Below are 23932 nucleotides of genomic sequence, written 5' to 3'. Positions count from 1 at the left end.
TCAGCAGTGTACCGATCATTTACAAATAAAGAAAGAAAGAAAAAGAACAAATGTTCACCTGAAACTTGAGTGTATCTAGAAAATTCCCAGATCTCCAAACGGACTGAAACGCTGGTCAGTTCGTCAGTCACGACCAGCATGAACCCCCACTTCGATGCTGCACTGTGGCAGGCTTATGTCGTAGTGAGCTTGATGGCCAGGGGTGTCTTACTTCTCCTGCTTGCCTGGGGTGAAGGTCTTCGGAGTACTCTGAGATTTGGAATTGTGTTTATGCGAACCTTAAGGTTAGATCTTGAAATAATTCCATTAAAAAGTTGAATCTGCCTGCAGTTACTCGCAGTCGCTTATAAAGGACTCCAGTGCTCTCGCGGCCAGGTCAGAGTGGGCAGGGTGGGCAGAGTCCTTTGCGTTTTCTTCCTTTTTTCCTTTCTCTTTTAAATGTTTATGGTGATTTTCTGCCTATTTCCATATGGATGATGTTAGCATAGAGACTTATTTTGAGAAATTGTGCTGTAGCATCTTTGTTTTCATTCTTCACTGTTGATAATTCTGAAAGCGAGAAAGAATCATTTCAATGGGAAAAGCTTAGTCTGGTGTTAAGAAGAAAGTGATCAGGGATGACTTCAGAATAGTCAACTGTTCCAATTTTGTTTAGATCCACAGCCAAGATGATTTTGTCACTTTCTCGTTTAAATTCCAATGGTTATTTGCAGAGATGTATAAAGTATGTATTATGAATGAAGACAAAACCGTGGAATTTAATTTGCCAAGGGATCCTTTCACAGAAGCTATACATAGCTCCAGACATCAACTTTAGCCCAGCAAGGAATCCCCAGAGAGCAGAAATAAATCTCAGATACTGTCTGCAGATGTGCAGTAATCAGAAACCACCCATATAATATGAGACTGTTCCGTTTTTTCCTTTATCCTCCTAATTTTCCCCTATGTCTCTTTCTCCTCTACTCTCACTTATTCCTGTCTCCTAAGACACATAATGAAAGGATGTCTCTTGGTCTTATCAGACATCTGTGGTTTTCCTTTCCCTCCATAACTGTCAGAAAAAAGAAAGTGGATAGTAGTTATCTGCAAAGTATCCTGTATTTCACCTTTATTATCTGTATGCTACACTATCCTAGATCTAACCCCTGACAGTAATAAAGAGAAAATCTTTTTAAGAAATTGATCTACCACTGCTGCCTATTCTTCATGAGCGGATGTGATCCTTTCCTTTATTACAGAATAATCGTCCTCACGCCAGAGCGTGTGATGCAATATGCTAAAAGCGTGTTCTGAGACATTCGTCAGAATTGACGGCAGCGAAGCACGTGGAGGAGCTTTGGTTGCCCTGCATAGACAGTGGCCAGGGAAGGGCTTAGGTCAGCTTAGGTCCTGGCCACACAAAGAACCGTAATAGCGTGTTGCATTGGAACAGAGCACTCAAGGAGGAGATCAAAGGAATTGCTGTCATTTAATTCACCTTAGCACAGTGCTTTTAATGAAATATGTTGAGAGACAGGGATGGTGGAAAGAGTTTGAGCTTTGAAGTCAGATAGACTTGGGTTTGAATTTGGTACCATTACCAGCCAGTATGTGTGTTTGGGGAAATGGTTGAGTCTCTGGGTCTCAGTTTGCTCATCTCTAAATTGGGGGGGGCACGAGGTAATAATGCCAGCCCTGAAAGATTTAAGTCTGAAGACTTTAAGAGAGGGTCTAGCATAATGTAGACATTCAACAAACAGTAGAATTCCATTAAAAATTATGTTTGATAGCCTGTGTAAATAATATTAATAATAGTGGTAATGAGCAGTGGACCTCAATGTGTGTTTTGGGGACCCCTGGAGGTTCCTGAGAGCATGATAATAACATAAAGATGTTACTTGATTTTTTTCACTCTCATTGTTTTACTAATATATAGTACAGGTTTCCAGAGGCTACATGATACGTGACAATACCGTAGACTGAATGCAGAAGCAGCCAAGAGAGTCAAGGCATCTTGCATTAAGCCAAACATCAAAGAGATTTGCAAAAATATAAAACAAAGCCACTTTATTTACTATAATATTTTTGGAAAATACAGTTATTTTTCATAATATTATGTTATTTATATTACCGTGTAGGTTGCCAATTAAAATTAATATACAGATAACTTTTAATATAAAGCCAACAATCAGTTTCAAAATATGATTTAAAGAAACATAATGGAAAATCCACACTAATATCAAAAATATAATTCACCTAAGAATAAAGCTAGTGAAGAAAGCATAGGATGTACATGAATAAAATTATAAAACTCCACTGAGGGACATAAAAATGATTTTTAAGATAGAGAAACATATTTTACTCTTAGATAGACATACTCAATAATTCTTTCTAAATCGAACTAGAATTCAGTAGCGTCTCAGTCATAATGCCAGCAGAGCTTGTTTTGGAACTTGACAAAATAATTCTGCAGCTCATCTGGAAGAACTAACTTGTGAGAATAACAAGAAAAAACACTGAAGTCCTAGAAGAATGGAGCATTTGCTCTGACAAATATTAGAACTGATAATGCTGGTTTCTAAAACAATATGTGCTGGAATAGCAGTGACTAGACAAGTGGAATCAACACCAGCAAACCCGAGGTTACAAGAAAATAGTGTTTAAGGGTGATGCCTGAAACCAACGAGCAAAAGATGAATTACTTATTCGATGGAGATGGGAAAACTTACCTTACCTTTGTCCTTACACCACAATAAATTACAGGTGGTTCAGAGGGTTCAATGCAAAATTGTAACTATAACTATAAAACTGTTAGAAAAAAACAGTGGAGAATATTTTCATGCTCTTGGAAGAGATCCTTTCTCCATAAAAACACAAAGGCCAGAAAACTTCAGAGATGATTTAACATTTTATTCTATAAAAACACTTAAATTTCTTCATGTCAGAAAAATGTCAACATCAAGATTAAAGACAAACAAAAATATTTGTAAGCTATGTGACAAAGGGTTAATAGTGTTAATTTACAAATGAAACAATATCAAAGAATATCAAACAAAAAAGTGGGGAAAGGACTTGAATAGTTTATTCATAAAAGCCATTCACAAAACGGCTTTTAAACATGTAAAAATTCAGCTTACTAACACTTAAGGAAATGATCACTAACTCTACTGTAAACTATTATTTTCTACATCATGTTGACAAAGATTTAAAAGAGTGATAACACAGTATAGACAAGAGTAGGTTAACAGGCACTTTCATACTCAGTTGATGGAAGTATAAACTGCTTAAACCTTACTGCATGGGAATTTGGTGATAACTCTCAAATTGTAATATAGTAATAACCAGCACTCTTGTCTTTTATTGACTGTAGTGGCCATTGCTTCTAGAGTTCTATTAGCAAGCAGGATATTGGCTATTGTTTTGTGTTATAAAATACACACACATACCATACGCACACCTAAAATTGTATCTAAGAAGTATCCGTTTATTTCTGTTTTACCCTGGGCTTTTTAAAAGTAAGGAGTAGCTACTGGAATGCATCAAATGAATTTCTGGTATCTATTGCTAATATATGGTGGAATATATTAATGGAATAATTTCATCGTATTAACCATTTTTACTCTTGCGCTAAAAACTCCTCTCGCTCATAATTCCTTTAATATCCCATAGATTCTACACTTCAATAGCAGATTCTGATTTTGACCCAGGTGTTGAGTGAAATCATCCTGCTGCTTGTCTGTCAGCAGGTTGGTTGGTTTGTCGCATGCTCCCTCTTACAAATTGTGGCTTTCTAACCAGATTTTAGAGGCTTTTCTTGTTTCTCTGGGCTCTGACAGCGCTCACAGAGCCTAGGAATTATCTGCCCCTTGAAGGTCTGAATGAACTGCCCGTGCAGCCCTCTGGGTCTCGAGCCTTGTAGGCTAAGACTTCTTAAACTGCTTCCTCAGCCCTTTCTTTGGTCATCAGCCATCTAGATTTTCTAATTTTCTTTCAATTGATTATGGTCTTGGGTATTTTCCTTGGAAATCATTTGTTTCATTCTTATACTTCAGTAGATTAACATAAAATTAAGCCAAGTGCTGTCTTAGAATCCTTCAAATCTTATCAGCCTCTATGCTGAGTTTCCCTGTGTGATTCCTAGTTTTGTAAATTTGGTCTTTCTCTCTGAGCTCTTGACTAAGCAAAGTAGTAGATGAATGTAGTGCATCAAACCCCACCTCCTAAGAACTCTCTTGTGCTTATTTATTAGTTACACCATTTTATAATTCGTCAACATTAATTTTATGTCTCAGTTTTTTACTTGCATTTTCCTAAGAGTTATGGAATCTTTATTGAACAGATTTATTTTTTAGAGCAGTTTCAGATTCACAGCAAAACTGAGCAGAAAGTACAGATTATTTGTATTACTCGACTTGGATACTTGGGTTATGTATTTTTTCTTTTTTATTTAATACAATACTTAATAGAAAATGTCCTTAGAGTCCAACTTCCGCTATATCTCAAAGGTTTTAAAGTCACATTTTTATTGCAGTTATTTCCCAGATATTCTATAGTTACAAATTTTATTTCCTTTTTTATTGAAGAAATGCTTTAGAAAGCAGGGCCCTTGTTTGGTTCAGAGGCCTGGAAAACTGTTTTCTTGTCCACCTTTTGTTATTAGCTCCTGGAATATCTGGAAGAGACTGCGGTCCTTTCTCTCCTTTAGGGAACATAATTAAGTTTTGTTTTGGTTTAATTGGAAAAGTCTGTAACTGTACCATTGGCACCTGCAAAAGTATACTGTGTAAAGTTAATGCATCTAATAGACCTGCCTTGTTAACTATATTATTCATATTTCCGCATGCTCACTTTTGTTTCCTATTTGGTCCCTAAAGAGGAGTTGTGAAGTCTTCCAGTACAATTGTATTCCTCCCACATTTCTTGAGTTTTTCTTTACATATTTCAATAATTAGGTTTTATTTAGTTAATAAAGATTATGACAATTTTATCTTAATTGTGTACTATACTCTTTGTAGGTATATATATAACTCTTTATGTTGCAAGTGATCGAAAATCCAACTTGAACTTGCTTAAACAATAAACAGAATATACTGGTTTTTGTAACTAACAAAGAAGTGAGGCTCGATTTAGCAGCCCCAGATGATGCTAAAACAGCAGGTAAAACATTGACTGGCTTAAACTGGTTTTTCTTCCTTAAAACACGTTGTTGATTAATCAAACATGGAGTTATTTCCAGAGCCAGCACTGTACATGTGCAAGATGGGACTCCTGTCTCCAGGGTGACCCTGGAACCAAGAATCCTCAGTCTACGGAACTCAGAGAACAGAAACATTGCCATCAGAGCCCTTTATGAGGAGAGAACGCCTTCAGAAAGGAAAAGCTGGCTTCCAGCAGCCTGAGTAGCTTGTTTGGACCATTTCGAGACCAGCCAATCAGCTTCTGCCCCTAACCCCTTAAATTTCACCCCAATGCTTGGATCAGGGAGACAGGTAGGAGAGCCTTGCCACCTGTCCCCTTGTCGGTCAACCTGGCAATAAAGCTCTTTCTTTTTTCTGAAGCCGGTACCGTTGCACTGGCGTCTTTGAGCATCAGGCAGGGAGCCTTTGCTCAGTAACAATGCTGCTAGAATCTGGTTTCTCTCCTTTCTACTTTCTTTGGGGAATCTGTTTTCTTTTGGGGCCTGTCCCAGAGTTGAAAGTGGGTCCTTGCCACCTTAAGACACGTGGCTAATAATGGAAGACTGATACATTCCTCAGGGGGGAGGGAACCGGGGTAACAGTGGGCGGGTGGGTTCCAGAAAAACAGCCAGCCCATGTCCATTCACGACCTCCCTAACGGTCGCCTCACTCAGCGCCTCTTCCCTTGAATTCTCTGCTTCATAATCATCCTGTAGTCTGTTTTATTCTGCTTGCCTCATCAGTGCCTATCTCAGTATATATATGTCCTGTGGAAATGAAACTACAGCCATTGAGTCACCCTTAAGGATGACATGCCTGTCACCTCTCTTCACATCTGCCCTGCAGGAGAAGGTTGACCTTTTTCTCGTGGTAACTCCGCTGCTCACTGCTGGTCTTTTACCCTTGCCGTACGTAGAATGCTCACGCTTGTAAAGCCCCTAAGTCTCTACGTCTGTGTTCAGACAAGCCCCAGTTACGGTCACAGCCGTCACTGTCCGAGCTGCGTCAGCGCACCTCTGTGCCCCGCCTGCCGCGGAGGCCATCACCTTACTGCAGTTGCCCCACCACCACCCTTTTATCCCATTTGACTATCTCAAGGCTTCTTTTCTCTAACTTGATTCCCCAAAGCTAAATTCCGCCACTCCTGCCCACGCACCCACATCTCAGCTTTCTACCCAGAAGGACTCCAGTGTTCTGGCAGATGCTGTAGGTGTCCTGCCCACGTTCCCCCAGTTTTCCCCTCTGCAAGCCGAAGGAGGCTTACTGCAAACACCACAGCTCTCTGCCAGGGGGCTTTATCTCCAGCCAGAGAGAGGGCTGGGCTGTGCACAGGACAAGTCAGAAATTTGGAAGGGGGTCCTCGGGAAGCAGCCTCACCTGGTGACAGGGGACTGCCAAGCCCGGTGGTTGGGCTAACTCTGAGGCACATGTGAGCTTTCTGCTAGAGGCCACACAGGGACTGAGCCCAGCTCAGTGAAAAGCTGGCTGCGTAATTCCTCCTTTTGGGCTTCCCTCCCTTCCCTGTCTCACTTCCCCACACCCCTGCCAGTATTTCCTGGGATTACCTTGCAAATAAACTACTTATCCCTTCAATCCTTATCTCTGGATCTGCTTCCAGGAGAACCCAAATCAAGACAGCCCCCTAAAGAGATGAAAGACACTATTTAAGCTTTGCTATGAAAAGCATTAAATAACGTGAATAAGAGTGTCCCTTTAACTTAAGTACAGTCATCCTACTGATAGTTACAGCTTCTTTTATCTTAATTCAAACACAATAGCATGTGTTTAACGTCTTCTATAAACTACGTGCTAAGTGAGGTGCTGGTGGAGCCAAGAGGATTGTAGCAGCCCACAGATGGTTTAGGAGAGGGAGTTGAGCCATTTACACAAATCTCTCTGACTCTTGAGAGTTACTAGTGTTTACAAAAAATAAAGTGTTGGGGAGTATTTTTTCCTTTTCTTTTGAAAATCTTTTTTTTTTTTTGTAATCTAATTTGAGTCAATACAAAAGATTGAGCTACATTTAAGTTGTAAGTAACAACAGTTCAGTGATCATGTACCCATCACTCGGTTTAAGAAAAACTTTCAGTTACGTTTGAAGTCAATCCCCTTCGTGTTCCTCCCTGATCTGATTCCTTCCACTTCCTGCTGAGTAACTGTGATCCGCACTTCTGTTTATCTTCCTTATTTTTTAAACGTTTTATCATGCGTTTGTATCCCTAAACAAAATATTTGTAGTTTTGTTTTTAAAGTTTTTATACATGAGTCCTTCCCTTTTCCCTCTGTTAGTTAAGAATGAATCTCATTTTTACTGTTTTAATTGTTACCCTAGAGACTTCAAGACACACACTTAATTTACCAAAATATGTAACGAATGACTATCTTTGCTCTCCTCCCAGACAATACAAGACCTAATGACACTTTAATTCTGATCACACCCTCCAGACGTTAGTGCTATTTTGTAAGTGTTCTTATTTATCTTTTTCACCCCGGGGGAGTTGTTAATGTTGCTTTATTCAGTTCATATTTGTTAAGCTGCACATTCTTTCTTCACTCTTTGTTCCTTCTTGCATCTCAGACCTTCCATCTGGATCACTTTCCTTCTGCCTAAAGTCCGTCTCGTAGAATTTCCTTTACTTAGAGCTCTACAGACACCAAAGTCTGCTTTGGGGGGAAGATATTTTACTGGGTACATTACTCTAGATTGATAGTTATTTTCTCTTAGGATGATGACAATACCATTCAGTCCTGCTTGGGCTTCTGTGGTTCCTACTGAGAAGTCAGCAATCAGCCTAATTGTCATTCTTTTGAAGTGAATTTAACTCACTCTGGATTTTTTTTTCAAGATTGTTTCTGTCTCAGTTTCACTGTGATGGGTCTATGTGTAGGATTTTCTTTTATTTATCCATCTTGCTTGGGGTTCACTGGGATTGCTCCATCTCTGGGTTGGCATCTTTCATAAGTTGTGGAAAATGACTGGTCATTATCTCTTCAAATATTGCACTGGCACCATTTTCTCTTTTTCAGAAATCCCCAATTAGACATAAGTTGGACCTTCTTATTCCATCCTCTGCACCTTTTCATCACTCTTCTTTTCTGCATCTTAATCTCTCTGTGCTTCACTGTGAAACTGTTTCGCCCTACCTTTTATTTTACTAACTCTCATCTGCTGTGTCTGATTGTGTTCCCTTGAATTTTTGATAGTAGTCATTCTGTTTTTCATTTAGTAATAATTCTGTTTTTTATTTTTTAATTCTATTTTTCAAATATGCTTGGTCATTATTTATAATCTTTTTCTTCAATCATATTTCCTTTTACTCATTTTTTTCTTTAAATATTTACCTATCCTTATTTTGTATCCTCTGTGTTTTAATTTCAACAACCAAAGTCTTGGGGAGGCTAGTTCTCTTCTCTTTCTGCTGGCATTCACTATTGATACATTATTTTCTTGTCTTTTACTATGTGTGTGTGTTTCTCCAAAATGTATATGTATGGGGCATCTGAGGCTCAAGTTAAGGTGGATCTGCCCAGAGATGAGAGAGGTGGTTTGCTTCTGCAAAGTACCTGGGAGGACAGCAGGCATGTAACCACTTTAAATTAGCCTGAGGTAAATGAGCTAAATCAGTATCAGCTGGAAGGAATTTGAGGTGCAAATCTGTATAGGGGCAGCTTGTGCTTATGAATTCTCATGGAGACACACCACCCCAGCACCATGGTTCAAACACATAATTTTGCTAGCATTTGCGGGGATGAGAGAAAGGTGGTTTAATTTCTAGTTCACTCTTATACTGGTGATGTAAGCCTTTGGAGCAGGGTTTCTCAACCTCATCACTATTGACCTTTGAACCAGATAATTCTTTGTCCTGGGAGGCTGTCCTGTGCACTGCAGGGTGTTTAGCAGCAGCTCTGGTCTCTCTCCAGTAGGCACCAGTAGCAGCTCTCCGGCCATAACAATCAAAAATGTCTCCAGACATTGTGAAGTGTGCCCTGGTTGGCAAAATCACCCTCGATTAAGGAAAAAACATTGCTTTAGGGTACCAGCATGGGTTCTCCATTTAGACTCCATCCTTACATAGACCTTGAGTTTTGTCTCCTATTCCCATGGAGCTATGAAAATCAAAGTTCAAGGTTATCCTGTTCATCAGATGCTCTCAAGAAGAAAAGCAGCTTACCCGGTGCCCTGTTTTTTGTCACTGACACTCTTAAAAGGGATTTGTGTGTGTTGGAGTGTGTCTCAGGGTTCCTAGTCTTCCACATTACCAGGAATGGGAGCTCTTTTTAACACCGTTTATATTATGTCCTTTTTTATCTAGTCCTTTCTCCATATATTTTTTAAATTCTCATCTTTAACAAGAAAATAAGAGCAAAATGAAAAAAGAGCAAAATGAATAAAGAACAAAATGAAAATTATCTGTAATTCACTTTAATCAACATTTTTAAACCTCCTGCCGTTGTCAACCCTTCTAGGAATAGTTTTCAAAATACCAAAATTGAGCTTCAGTTTCTTCCTCTTTACTTCTCTGTCTTGGTCCCTGTATCAGTGGTGGTTTGGGAGCCAGCCTACACCTGCTCATGAGAGCGAGCTGCGGGTTTCCTCTCTACTCTGTTCAGTGACGTCATTTTGGTATGTTGAAAATGCGCCATCTTGGGAATATTTACACCAGGGAAATCAGCAAATGCTAAAAATCAGGTTTTTTATTTCTCAGTGTTTTGGCCAGACTTTACCAGCACACCACTGACAGACATGGACAAAAATACAGAGGAAAAGATAAGATTTGCTCATTTAGTCCTTTGTTATTGACTCAACCATGTGTCTGCCTCAGTTTTCTCTTCTTTTATGGGTTGAATTGTGTCCCCCTAAATTCATGGGTTGTGGTACTAAACCCAGGACCTCAGAATATGACTGTTTTTGAAGACAGAGTCTTTAAAGAGGTCATTAAGTTAAAGGGAGGTCATTGGGGCGGGCCCTAATCCAATATGACCGGTCTCCGTATAAGAGATTAGGATGCAGACACAGACAGAGGACCATGTGAAGTCACAGGGAGAACATGGCCACCTGCAAGCCAAGGAAAGATGCCTTAGAAGAAACCAACGCTGCAGGCACCTTGATCCCAGACTCCCAGCCTCCAGAATTGTGAGAACAGTCTGTGCTACTTGTTAAGGCAACCCTAGCAAACTCATTTTCTACTTTGATTTTCTTACATTCTTAGTGTACTTCATACTGCATGCAAATCTAGGTCATTGGTACCTATGATTAGAATATAATGCTGATGAGGCCAAAGTCATGGATTCAGTCATAGGGTGGAAAACATCTCCATCACTGCAGAACGCCCCTAATGCCAAGTGACCGCTAGACGTAAATGTTTGCCGAATCACAAGACCAACCTATCAGCCCATCAGTACTTCTTTAAAAACGCGCTTTTAAAATACAGGCCCTGCTGGTGATAATTCTATCTCCTTGGAGTCAGTATATTCCATCTTTCATAACTGTTACCCTAACATTTCCTGGCTAGGATCTCAAAAGCCAATTCTCTTGCTACTTTCTTTCTCAAACCAGCTTGATATCCCATTGAGGATGAGATTCTGGTCTATCACAATGATGAGGAGAATTTCTCAAAACCTTTATTTTCCACGAGAAATTTGGAACTCTTAATGTTAGTGCTCACTTAACAGCTAATTTGAATAAATCCTCCCTTGACCCAACTAGATAGGAAGCCTACACCTTGACTTCACTCATCTCAATGGGGGACCAAAGAGGGCAGGAAAAGGAGGTGTAAGAGGAGCTTCCTCATGGCGAGCTCTCCTTGGGCTTACTTCCATTTGACGCTCTTTTGCTGCTGTGTTTTTTCTTTTATTTTTCCTTTCTTTAGTCTTTCTGTTCTGATCGATAACTCACAGAGCACAAAAGGAGACTTGCACTGGCTCCTTGATTTGCTGTGTACATCACTTAAAGTGTTACATTTTAGAACCCAATTTTTAAAAATCATTTATACTTCAGAGTAGAAAAATAGCAACATTACTAGAAGATTCAATTAAATTATCCCAGGTTAATGTGTTCACTGTCAGCAATGAATAACCACAAGTGTATAGCCAATGAATAGACTATAAAGCTCTATTTCTTTCACAGATCTCATAGTCTATTTTGTGAGCATATTAAAATATATTTTCTAATAGAAAAAAAATGAGATGCCCTTTTGTTTACTCCTTTTTACAGCAAGTGAGTGCCTGTCATTCCCAGGACAATGGTTTCCTTAAAACTACAACAATAGCTTTTATCTCTTCAAGCCACAGAGGACACTGGGAAAATCTCTCACTTGGGTTAACTTTGCTGAATATATTTAACCAGTAAATTATTTGCCTTCCCAACTGGAAGAGCCAATATACATTTATGTTCTAGGAATGGTTTGTTTTACTAACTTTATGAGTGAAGACCTCAAGGGTAGCAAAGCCAAGGGACATTTAATTAAGTTATATTTGCTTTTTCATGATCTTTAGCTCTAGCTTATAAATCAAGAATCAATGAGTACTTAATTTCCTCTTATAGCATTAAAAGTAATTGCTTCATAAATTCACTTTAGTAATCCAAATATTTGCACACAGTACAGCACAAAGAGAAGTTGTTTCACTGATGAGATCCTAACTTTTATTTTATTAGTATAAAATGGAGCTTGCTCACTTTATAGCTTATGATTTTCCTGGCTGCCTCAAATCCCTTTTTGAAGCAGACAGGATATAAATTTAAAATAAATACAATTATGACTTTGCTTGAGAAAAAACAGCCAGTCTACTTACTTAAAATATAAAAAGAACTCAAAGTTGTAGATATATTTCTGCTTAGTGGAGTATAACTGTAATGAGTAAATTCTTTACCCCAAATTGTGTATGCTCAAAAAGCAACATGGATATTTTCAAGGCTGGTTTAACCTTTATTTTACCTGTGTATTTTACTGTGGGGCAGGAGAGGAAGCGGATAAGGCATTAGTACAATAGTTACCTGGACTGCTAGGCTACCGACCGCTGCTCTGCTCCGGAGGCTGGAATTCTTTACCTGCTGTGTTCACAGTATTTCCCTATACATAGATATGACATTGACATTCACAAAAATAATTTACAGTCGCTGAGTCATGCAAGTCTCCATGAACCAGGGACTGCCTCCCTGATGGTACAGATGAGCGCTGAAGTGAGGCGGAACGAGAGCCCAGGGTGTGTGGCCGAGCTGGGCGGGGAAGAAACCCAGGTCTTCTCAGGGCAAGTCCGGATCCCTGGCTGCCCCACCGCCACTGAAATTGTTTCATTCAGCATTTGTGTTTTAGCACCGACTGTGTGTCAGGTACTTAAGGAGCTTACAACTACAACATGAACGAACCTAGAAAACGTTATGCTGAGTGGAAGATGCCAGTACAAAGACCACAAGTTATGATTCTACTTGACTGTGCAAAATGGGCAAGGCTATAGAGACAGAAGGAGTAGTGGTTGCCTATGGCTGGGAGAACGGAGAAATGGAGAGCGATGGGGTGGGGAGTGACAGGTCAGGGGTGTGGGTTTTCTTTTGGGGGTAATGAAAATATTCTAAAGTTGACTGCGGCATTGGTACACAATTCTGTGAATATATAAGAATTGAATTTGTGCACTTTTTTTAAGGTCAGCATTTTTTTTTATTTGCATTCCTTTTTATTGATGTATAGTCAGTTTACAATGTTGTGTCAGTTTCTGGTGTACAGCACAATGCTTCAGTCATACATGAACATACATGTATTTGTTTTCATTGAATTGTGCACCTTAAGTGGGCATATTGTACAGTGTATAGATTATATTTCAATAAAGTTATTTTTTAAGGGAATAGTCTCAGTGGCTTGAGAAGCCACACCTCCTGCCTCAGAGCGAGTGGGTGCTAACCTCCTCTTCCCCAGCTGTGCCCTGTGCACTGGCCACCAAATTCCCCGAAGTCAGGACCCACCCTGGCTCTAGGAACAGCCCTGGAGACAATGTGAAGCCACCACGTTGTTCCCCCCTCCTGCCTCTGCCACCCCGCAGCATCCACCACTCCAGCCTTGAGACTGTAGGGCACACTGGGACATGCGTGCATCAGTTAAGCCTGAGCATCACTTCAGTGTCCTTTCATTGTCAGATGTCAGCGTCCTTTAGGACCAGCGATAGCAACCCCAGACAAAGGGTGTGTAGCCCTGGGCCCTTGGAAGAGTGCCCCTACTTGGACAGATGTCCTTCAGTCCCCCAGGATCCCGATATGTGCTGACCTCAACCCCATTGCTCCTGGCTGCGCCCAGCTTCAGGAAGTTCCTGGAGGTCTTCTGCAAGGCATGCTCAGAGCCATGCAGATGTACTTGGCTGATCCATAGTTTAAATGACTTCATTCCAGATACTTAGTAGAAGAATGGCTGTTACAATTTGTCTTGCCTTAATGAGCCGCCCTCTCTCCTCCCCATCTTTGTGCAGTCAGATCAGATCCTTCTGCCAGCAACCTGGCTCCTGCGCCTTCCCTTGATGAAATCATATGTACATCTTTGCAGATGCCACTCAGGGTCACCTCCTCTGCAAACCAATCAATGATTCTCTTCTGTGTTCTCAGAGTCCAGGGGCACTGGTTTTGTGATGTGATTGGTCTTTTACGAGTCTGGGGCTCCAGGTCCAGGGGTGCCTGCTTTTACTTCCTGTGGCCCCAGCCCAGGGCCCCGTGCCCGTGGAGGCACTATCCCACTGGGTTTATTCAACTTGAATTGAGTTCAGTCATTTAACAAGCAGAGACTTGGATGGGGAGCATGTAGGCAGAAGCATCAGAGTGCTACTTCCAAAAGCCTGAAAAGAAAAACAAGCATGTTTCTTTAGTGATATCAAATGAGACAAAGGAAGGAAGAAACTGCCTGAGGTCACAGACAACCGTCAGAGTGGAAGACTTCCATTGGAGCGCGATGGAATAATCAAGATTTATTTTTAAAATATTGTTATTAAATAAACATTACAGAAACTTTTGCATATCCAACTTATTTATAGCTTAAGGCATGAAAACCCACATTAGTATGTTGAATTATAAGAATTCACTGCAGCCTGCTAGCTGACAGCACGTCAAATTATTTGCAAATATTTTTCTGGAACAGTAACCTTGAAGGATGCCAGCCCCATTCAATGTAACCTTATCACAAGACAGGATCCGAGCGTGGAGATGAGTTCCAAAGCAAAGGATGCTTTGGTTCCTGCAACCACTGCTGGCTGTTTGAACAAGGAGTTTATCCCTCATCTCAGCCAAAAGCCTCGCTTCTATCTCTTGGGCATTTACATCTCTCTCCGCTGCACTTTAAAAAGATAAGTATGCAGGAGGCTCCCTTGAGAAATTCTGCTCTGGGCAGGAATTTGTGAGTACATTAGTCACATTTAAGAGGCTTTATATCCTCCAGTCCGCAATAACACAGTTCTGCGAAAATTATGTAATCATTCTAACAAAGAGTCTCTAATTGACATGAAAAGGCAAAATCAAAATAAAAATGAATTTCAGGGTGGGCAGTACAGGCTCTTTGTTTCCCTTGCAACCCCACAGAGCGTGGTCCGGGAAGGCAGTACCCCAGGACCTCGTCCCTAGCTCCTGGCCTTGTGAAAACTACCATGGCAGGTTCCTCCAGGGAGTGATTTTTCTTTAATATCCAATATCTCTACCTTTCAAATGCCTCAAATGTGTTCCCTTTTTTTCTAATATTCAACATTATCTTCAGTACTTTAAATATCTATCTTTCCACCAAAGAAAATATCGTTCTTTTGATGAAAAGCTATTACGGCCCATTTAAACAATTGTGAAGTGGTTGGGTGATTTAAAAATTATATCTACATCATTTAGCAAGGCTGACACAACATCTGACTTATAAAATCAGCATTTTGCCAAATATTTTAGCCATATCACAGTTGCTAAGCTAACGAGAAAATGCTAATCACTTGGCATAAATGTGGCCATGTTAAAATTAAACAAAATTGATTGCCTTCAAAGTAACCTTTTGTTTTTGTCTCCAAAAAGCTGCTTTGCACATTTGGTGTAGGTAAGAACTCATTGCTCATCCTGACACGAGCATCTTTCATGTCTTAAACAGGTTCTGTGTTTTTCTTTGTTCTCTCATCAATAACAATTCCATATCACACCATTACTCAGTGCATTCAGCAATTGTGTGAGCACCTACTGTGTGCTCAGTGCCGTTCTGTTCACTGCACTGTACTCTGCGGTGTGCAGGCACTATCACTGCAATACACTGTGCCACCAGGGAAGAGGGAACAGTGTTTCTAATGTGTCTAGTGCATTGTTACTAGATTATAACAACAGTTCCAAATGACATTACAAATCGAAATAAGAGCAGAATTGTTTCATTTAGTTTATCAATTTTAATATGGTCTCAACAATATCTATTTTAAAAAGCATGACCCTGTGGTGAGCATAAAAGTGACAAAAGCCATGGGTCCCTCCTCTGAAGGAGTTCATGAGCTAGTTCAGTAGACAAAGCATACAGCTCATAGCAATGTGAATAATAATGAGCTTCATAAAAATCATACCAGAGGCACAAGAAATGTATCAAGAGAAAAGGAACTAAAATTAATTGAACACCTGTGTGCCAGGAGGTTTCACACCTATTAGTACCAATCCCAGCACATGTGGCTCCCAGTGACATCCAGGGCACACACGCAGGAGGTGGGGGGAAACGTCCACGCCATAGAAAATGTCTGAATCTGTTCAACACCGGGGAGAGGACTTTTATCATCAGGGCTTTGTAATTTTAACATACACTCGTATTTTCTTTTCAGTTAAAGCTTCTTAGTCAAATGCACATGCACATGCACACACCTGATCTACTGCATCGGAATCTCCCACATTCTTCAGTAAGCGTTACTAGCATACATTGACTATGCTAGATATGTTAACTGATTTAATTCTTTACCACCGAGGAAACTAAGGCTCAGAGCTGTCAAGGAATTTGCTCAAGACAAAAATCAGTGAGTGGCTGAGACAGGATTTGGACACAAGGTTTCTCTTCATCTATTGAGATAATCATGTGGGGTTTGTCCTTTAGTCCATTAATACGGTGTTATTACACTGGTCTTTCATATGTTGAACCAACCCTGCATTCCTAGGCTAAGTTCCATTTGGTCATGGAATATAATCCTTTTCATATGTTGCTGGATTCAGTTTACTAGTATTTTGTTGAGGACTTTTGTACCTATATTCATAGAAGGTACTGGAGTGTAGCTTTCTTGTGAAGTCTTTGTCTGGTTTTGATATTAGGGTGATATTGACCTCTAGAATGCTTTGGGCAGTGGTTTCCTCCCCTTTTGTGTTAGAAAGAGTCAATGAAGAACTGATCGATCTTCTTTAAGTTCTGGTAGAAATTACCAGTGAAGCCATCTGGTCCTGGGCTTTGCTTTGCTTTGCTTTGCTTTGTGGGAAGTTTTTTGATTGCTAATTCAGTTTCTTTCCTTTGATTCAAATTTTCTATTTCTTAAGTCAGTTTTGGCAATTTCTGTCTTTACAGGAATTTGTCCATTTCATGTAGGTTATCTAATGTATTGGTGTGCAATTATCCATAGTGCTACACTGGCATCCTTTGTATTTAGTGCTAATATCCCCTCTTTCAGTTCTGCTTTTAGTAATTTGTGTCTTCTCTCTTTTTTTCTGATCAGTCTGAAGATTTTTCAATTTTTTATCTTGTTGGTTTTCACTGATTTTGTCTATTTTATTTATTTCAACTTAAATCTTAGGTATTTAGAGCTGTGAGTTTCATCTAAGCACTGTTTTTGCTGTGTGCTGTAAGTTTTTGGTACATGTGTTTTCATTTCATTCAAAAGATTTTCTGATTTCACTTGTGATTTCTGCTTTGACCCCGTTGGTTCCTTAGTAATATGTTGTTTAATTTTCACCTATTTGTGAATTTCTCAAATTTCGCTCTGTTAACTGATTTCTAGTTTCATTCCATTTTCGTTGGAGATCATGCTTTATATGACTTCAGCCCTTGTAAACTTACTGAGATTTGTTTTGTGACTTTACGTACGGTCTGTCTCAGAGGATGTTCCGTTTGTACTTGGAAGACTGTATTCTGTTGTTAGGTGGGGTGTTCTTGCAGATGTCTGTTAGGTCTGGTTGGTTTATGACATTCCTCAAGTCTTCTATTTCCTTGTTCATTTTCTGTCTGGTTGTCTTTATTATTGAAAGTCAGGTGTTAAAGTCCCCAACTATTTTTGAATTGGCTATTTCTCCCCTTTATTCTGTCAGTTTTTACTTTATGCCTTTTGGAACTCTGTTTTAGATGCATAAGTGTTTATTATTGCTATATATTCTTGATGTCTTATCATTATATCCTTCTTTGTCTCTAGTAACAATTTTTGCCTTAAGGTCTGTTTTGTCTGATATTAATATAGCCACTCCAGCTCTTTTCTGATTACTATTTGCATGGTATGTCTTTTCCATGCCTTGATTTTCAGCCTATTTTTGTCTTTGAATCTGAAACATGTTTCTTATGGAGAGCATATAGTTTTTAAAATCCACTTTACCAATATCTTCCTTTTAATTGAAGTTTTAATCTGTTTACATTTCAGGTCATTACTGATAGGAAAGATTTATGTGTGCTGTTTTTATTTGCGTTGTATGTCTTATGTCCTTTTTGTTCCTCTGTCCCTTCTTTACTGTCTATTTTGTGTTAAATGTTTTCTAATGTACCATTTTAATTCACTGTCACTTCTTATGCTTTTTTTTAATGTAGCTGTTTTCTCAGGGGTTGCCCTAGAGATCACAATTAACATCTTAATTTACAACAATACAATTCCGATTAATACCAACTTAATTTCAGTATTATACCAATCTATGTTTTTCATTTTCTCTCTCATTCTTTGTGCTCTTACTGGAATACAAATTACATTTTTATACATTGTATGTCATCCAGCACAAATTTATAAGTATTGCTATCTGCACTTGGCTCTTAAATTAGATAGAAAGGAAGAATTACAAATAAAAGTACATTAATATTGTCTTTTATATTTACGTATGTAAATGCCTTTATTGGTTTTCTTTATTTCTTCATATGGATTCCAGTTGCTGTTCAATGTTCCTTCATTTCAGCATTAAGGACTCCCTTTAGTATTTCTTGTAGGGTAGATCTGTTAGCAACAAAATCACTCAGTTTTTATTTTTCTGGAAATATTTTAACTTTTTTATTTTCAAAGGACAATTTGCTGGATTTAATTCTTGCTTGACAGCCTTTTAGCACTTTGAATATGTCACCACACTGTCTTCTGGCCCCCATAGCTTCTGATGAGAACTCAGGTGTTAATCCTATTGAGGATCCCTTGTATGTGATGAGTTCTTCTTTCTTTCTGCTTTCAAGAGTCTTTCTTTGTCTTCGTCTGTCAACAGTTGCATTATGACGTATTTAGATGTGAATCTCTGTTTATTCTACTCGAAATTTGTTGAGCTTCTTGAATGTGTAGATGAATGTGTTTCATCAAATTTGGGAAGTTTTTGGTCATTATTTCTTCAAATATTTATTCTGCCCTTTCTCACTCTCCTCCATGTCTAGGGCTCTGAGTGTACACATGTTAGTATATTTTATGGAGTTTCACAGATCTCTGTTTATCTTTCTTCATTCTTTTCTCTTTCTGTCCTCAGGCTGGAAGAACTTAGTTGACTTATCTTCGAGTATTCTGATTCTTTCTTCTGCCTGTTCAAGGCTGTGATGGAGCCCCTGTAGTAAATTCTTCATTTCAATCATTGTACTTTTCAAATCCAGAATTTCTACTTGGTTCTTTCTCATAATCTCTGTCCCTCTATTGATACTCTCTTTTTGGTGAGACATCATTCTCATACTTTCATTTGGTTCTTTGTACGTGGTGTCCTTTAGTTTTTGAACATATTTAAAATCTTTGTCTAGTAAATCCAGTGTCTGGGTTTCCTCAGGAAGAGTTTCTATTGAAATTTTTCCCACTGTGTGTGGACCATACTTGTTTATTTGCAAGTCTTGTGGTTTGTTTTTGTGTTTTTGTTTTGCTGAAAACTGTATTTAAAATAATGTGGCAATTCTGGAAATCAGAGTCTCCCTCCATCACTGGTTCCTTGAGGGCAGACACTGTATCACCAGAAGGCTCTGTGTCCTGGCCCAGCAGGTAACTGGACAGCCCCTGGGACATAGTAGCCACTCAATAAATATTTGTTCAGTGAATGAATTCACAAATGACTGAATGGATAAAGAAGGAGGGGAAGAGATGTGGAGAAAATCAAGAAAATAAGCATTTACTTTTGATATTAGTTTTGCCAGTCTTTGTACCTTTACAACACAATTGACCATTAAAAGTGACCTTAATTTGTCACTATCTTTAAAATTAGAAATTAGCTTATTGCACCTATTGGAAAGCCAAAATTGGACACCTTTCAAGCATGCCACTACCAAAACAAATATGTGTATTTAACAACCAGAGAAATGCAATAAGACTTTTCAGGCAATTAAAAAACTTCTAACCCAACCTCTCACCAACAGATGGTCTTGTGAGCAGAACAAACATTGAGATTAGTCAATGAAATTTGCTCAACAAAGGAGAAAAAAACAAAAACATGTCTTTAAAATCCTTGTGTGCACAAAACACATGTATCATTTACTCAACCTAAAGAGGTAGTCCTCTGTGAAATAATTGGATAATTGTATGTTTTTAGCAGCTTTGAAAATCCACTTTGGGGATCAAAAGACCTTAAAATATTTGTTTGCAACAGTGATTTTATCTGTTTTGCATTTATTAGAGAGAGAAATTAATACTTTTATTACTTGGAAGTGTTATAAAGCACCTGTTAATCTGGCATCGGACAAGGGAAATATACTCACCCCCAAGTTATCCAACAAGATACACTACAGAGAGATGGAAAAGAGGACCAAGCACTGGAAAAAGAAGAAACACAGAGAGAAAACTAAGTGATTTCTATAATAAGCCTCCCGAGGATAGGCGACTGTGGGGAGTGGAAATTTGTTTTCAATCCACACATAACAGGTCTCTTAAGTTTAGGACACAGGATTCAAACAGAGATGGTCTCTAGGCTAATGAGGGCAGCAGGTCATCCAATATTCATCATAGAGCCCAATTTGAGACCAAAGAGGCAAAGCTGATATACTAAAAAACCCAAGTTGGGGAACCGGAGGATTGGAGTTTTAGAATGGCAGTGCTCTTACTCCCTGGGAAGCCCCTGTTTTGTCTGTACAGTAAGTCTATATGGTCAAACGTTCCAAAGTAGATAGGAGTGTTTGGGTAAACTGTATTTCAGCAATGCATTTGCCTGAAGGTACAATTTTGAAACATTATTCAACATATCTTTCCTTCTGGATGGTTGCTGTGCTTCCCCTTGAGTTTCCAACAGACTTTCAAAAGTCCATGCCTCGCCGCTGTTTGACAGCCAGCCTTGCGTTTGGTTTGCACACGCCAGGCCCTGGAGAGAAAAGTGGCTTTGGGGATTTCTAAAATCTTGGCTAGCCCATCAAAACTGAAGCCTGGTGAACTGGACATGAACTGCAGTGGAGGGAAGAATGTGTCCCCAGCACCCTGGTTCTCCTGCCACTCCAGGAGGCTGAGGAAAAGGCTAGTAGAACCAGAAGAGGAGGCTGGGGTCCAAACGCCAGCAAGGCGGCCCTCTTCTATCCTGGTGCCCAGGCATCTGAGATGCTCCTGATGGGTCAGGAGACCCAAAACTGGTCCCCATTGGAACTCTGAGAGGAAAGAGCCTTCAAGAGAATCAGAGGACAGTGATGACTATGGCAACCGTAGGCAGAGGGGACCAGCCTGTGCTTTCTCAGGGCATCAGAGGAGATGGGGAAGTCACCTCATGCCTGAGTAGAGGCCAAAGGTGGCCAAGGTTCAAGGACGTGCACACTGCCTGGGGCCCAGCAAGGGGCTTCGGGGCGAGGCTGTGAGGTTGGCTTCCCAGCCTGGTTGCAGGCAGGACACAACCCTTCCCAGGAGGAGCACCCCAAGAAAGCTGGATGGAGCGGACGCACGTCGGGAGACTGACGCTTCTCCACCCAGCCCAGCCACAGAGGACGCAGCAGGCCGGAGGCTGGCCCCCTGGAGTCAGCCATGGGGCGGGGGGAAATGCTGTGTTTCCTTGTATTGCCAGGATGGATTGCTCTGTCCTAAGGTGGAACGAGGGGTTTGGAAACAAGTGAACTCCCAGTATACATAAAGTGATCATCTTTGCACATCTGAATCTGTGACTGAGAAATGTGCCTGCAACACAGGAAAATATATGAGTATTATGGGTCTTTTTGTAAATTGTAATACAGGTGTGTATTACTATTATTATTCATTGCTGCAATCAAGTTCTATTCACTTATTCAGTAAATATTTATTGCCTACCATGTGCCAGACACCGATGAAGGTACTGAAGAGTCTGGAGAGAACAAAGCAGCAGAATTCTTACCCTCAAGGAGGTCACAGTCTGTTCTGGGGAGATGCCATGAACAAACCCACAGGCCGGGTCCCCAGCACGTCAGCTGGTGTAAGTGCTATGGAGGGAATAAGGCAGGGGTGCCAAGGACAATCAGGGAAGCCCTCCCGGAGAGGGTGACATCTGAGCCGAGCACAGGAGGTGAAGGACCATGTGGCTTTGTGAAACAGCAAGTGCGCAGTCAGAGGTGTAGGAACAGATGTCTGTAAGGAGGGGTCATGCCGGTGTGGATGGGGGCATGGGGAGACGGGTGGCTGGAGCAGGATAAGAGGGAACATACGGGGCAAGGAGGCCACACTGTAAGAGACAGGAAGAGGGGTGAATCTGTGCAGGGCCCCAGGCCACTCTGGGGACCCATTTGGACTCTGTGTAAGATGGGGGCCATTGGAGAGTTTCAGCAGAGGGACAGAAGTGAAGCGTGCTCAGGGAGTCGGTGGGGAGTGTGGACACCTTCGCAGAGGCTGGCCTTTCGGCAAGGATGCAGATGAACAGGAAAGCGTAGAAATGTCCCCTTCTTCAGAACACAGTGAATTTTCTTCTTGATTATCCTAAAGTCTCTCCACTTTATTACATTCGGGAACAACAAAAGATCTGGCCTGACATCGCTGTGAGGGGAAAAGGGGACACCATAATTGGTCCATTTTATAGCTCAGGACACACAGAAGAGCCTGAGAGATTTGTCCACTGTCATAAAATGAAACAGTGGGGAGAGAAGCCAGGTGCCAGGCCCCGTATTTCACCTGACAGGTGCCACCTCCAAAGGTGGGAGGGCCCTTCCAAGGGAAGCCAGTCCCCCAGCCTACGCAGGAGGCGTCTTGCGGAGGCAGCAGCCTGGGACAGAGTCCTTCCCTCCCTCTCTCCTCCTGTCCTCTCCTGTCCTCTCCTCTCCTCAACACAGCGGAGAGAACAGCGAACCTCAGGAGAGTGAGAAATAACAAACAAACAGCAGGGAAGTGCTTTATGGATGGCAGAAGGATGCTAAATAACGGTAATGCAGCGGGAAGGTGCGGCATAAATGATGATGGAAAGAATTCTGTCACCATGACTCAAGTTTTACAAGGCCAGTGGGGAGCCCTCACCGGCGCCCCGCCCGCCTGCCGCCGCCGGGTGATGGAGCGCATCCCTCCTCACCCAGCCTGCAGAGAGGTGCAGGGCTCGGCCACCACACCCCTCAGAACCACATAGCATCAGCAGCAGCCGCTCAGAGCAGAATTACAGATTAGGAGACAATCACACTGGGGAAATGGATGCCCACTGGCCCCCTTTCCGCCGTGTCTGCCTCTCCCAAGGCTAAGCAGCGCTAAGGAAGATCAGCTGGTTTATACTTCACAGGGAAGGGGCAGCTTTTCCTTTCCTTTCATCTTGTTACCGTTTGTAAATTGCTTTTCATGCCCACCCCCCACCCCGCCTCCAACCCTTGATTCTTCATCGCCACCCTGTTTTTACACAGATCCCTCGCCTGACCCTTATTCTCTCTCCCTTCACGTCTCTGCCCTCAGCCAAAGCCAACTAATTTATTGATTGGCTCCTACCTAAGGCCAAATGAAGTTCTCCTTTATTGAGACAATTTCTCAAAGTCTGTAAGTTGCAGACAACGGCTTCACCTCACGTTCCCTTTAATTAGAGAACCGCCACTCACCAAGCTGGTCCACCCGCTACGTGCACCGCGCATCTGAATTCCCTTTTTACCTGCCGGCTGCCTGGTGCGAGTTCTGCCCAAAGGCTAGAGACACAGAGCGCCGGCCACGCAGTTGTTCGCGCAGCAAGTCCGTATTGCGTGAATAAGCACAGCTCCCCTCGCGCTGAGAGAGGGTCAGTGGAACGCGGACACGGCTGGGTCGTGGATTTTGAGCCATCCTTCTCTGTGTTGCACACAATAAAATATGAAATCATGTTACTTGTCCAGAATTATTTTTACCTCGTGTTTGAAATATCCAGGTAATTGAGTAGAATTGGAGCACGCTGAATTTTTCGCCCGACCATGCATCTAAATATCCCTCCTCTGTCTCTGCCTTCGGAGCTATGAATGCGTGATCCCAAAACACTTCTGTGGTTGTACTTCCTCAGTTCTGCCCTTCCAAACCTGTTTTTTAAGATGAAATCTCAAAAGTAGGTTGGGCCACACATTTAAATCCCTTTTACTTCACTAAAAACCATTGTAAGAAAACATGAGTCCTCGATTAGTGCGTATCTGCTGTTTGCTCTTCTATTCATGGAAAGACTCAAACCACAAAAGGACATAAATTCTCTCTCGCTAATCTTACTTTGCCAAGTCATCAGTTTAAGAAGGAGGCAGGGCATTCTACCCAAAACTCTA

The 23932-nt window shown here is 41.0% G+C and overlaps 1 long non-coding RNA gene across 1 annotated transcript in view; it reads left to right on the top strand.

The window, feature by feature from the left end:
- The first annotated feature begins 5354 nt into the window (after positions 1-5354).
- Positions 5355-23932, top strand: part of LOC140699469 (uncharacterized) — a 27680-nt gene continuing 9102 nt past the window's right edge. Inside the window, exon 1 of the long non-coding RNA XR_012077658.1 lies at positions 5355-5468. This is a non-coding gene — a long non-coding RNA (uncharacterized lncRNA). The remainder of the gene's footprint in view (positions 5469-23932) is intronic.

This window comes from Vicugna pacos, chromosome 11 (genome assembly GCF_048564905.1).
Source record: "Vicugna pacos chromosome 11, VicPac4, whole genome shotgun sequence".
Classification (NCBI taxonomy): Eukaryota; Metazoa; Chordata; class Mammalia; order Artiodactyla; family Camelidae; genus Vicugna; species Vicugna pacos.
This window is presented reverse-complemented; position numbering and strand designations above follow the sequence as displayed.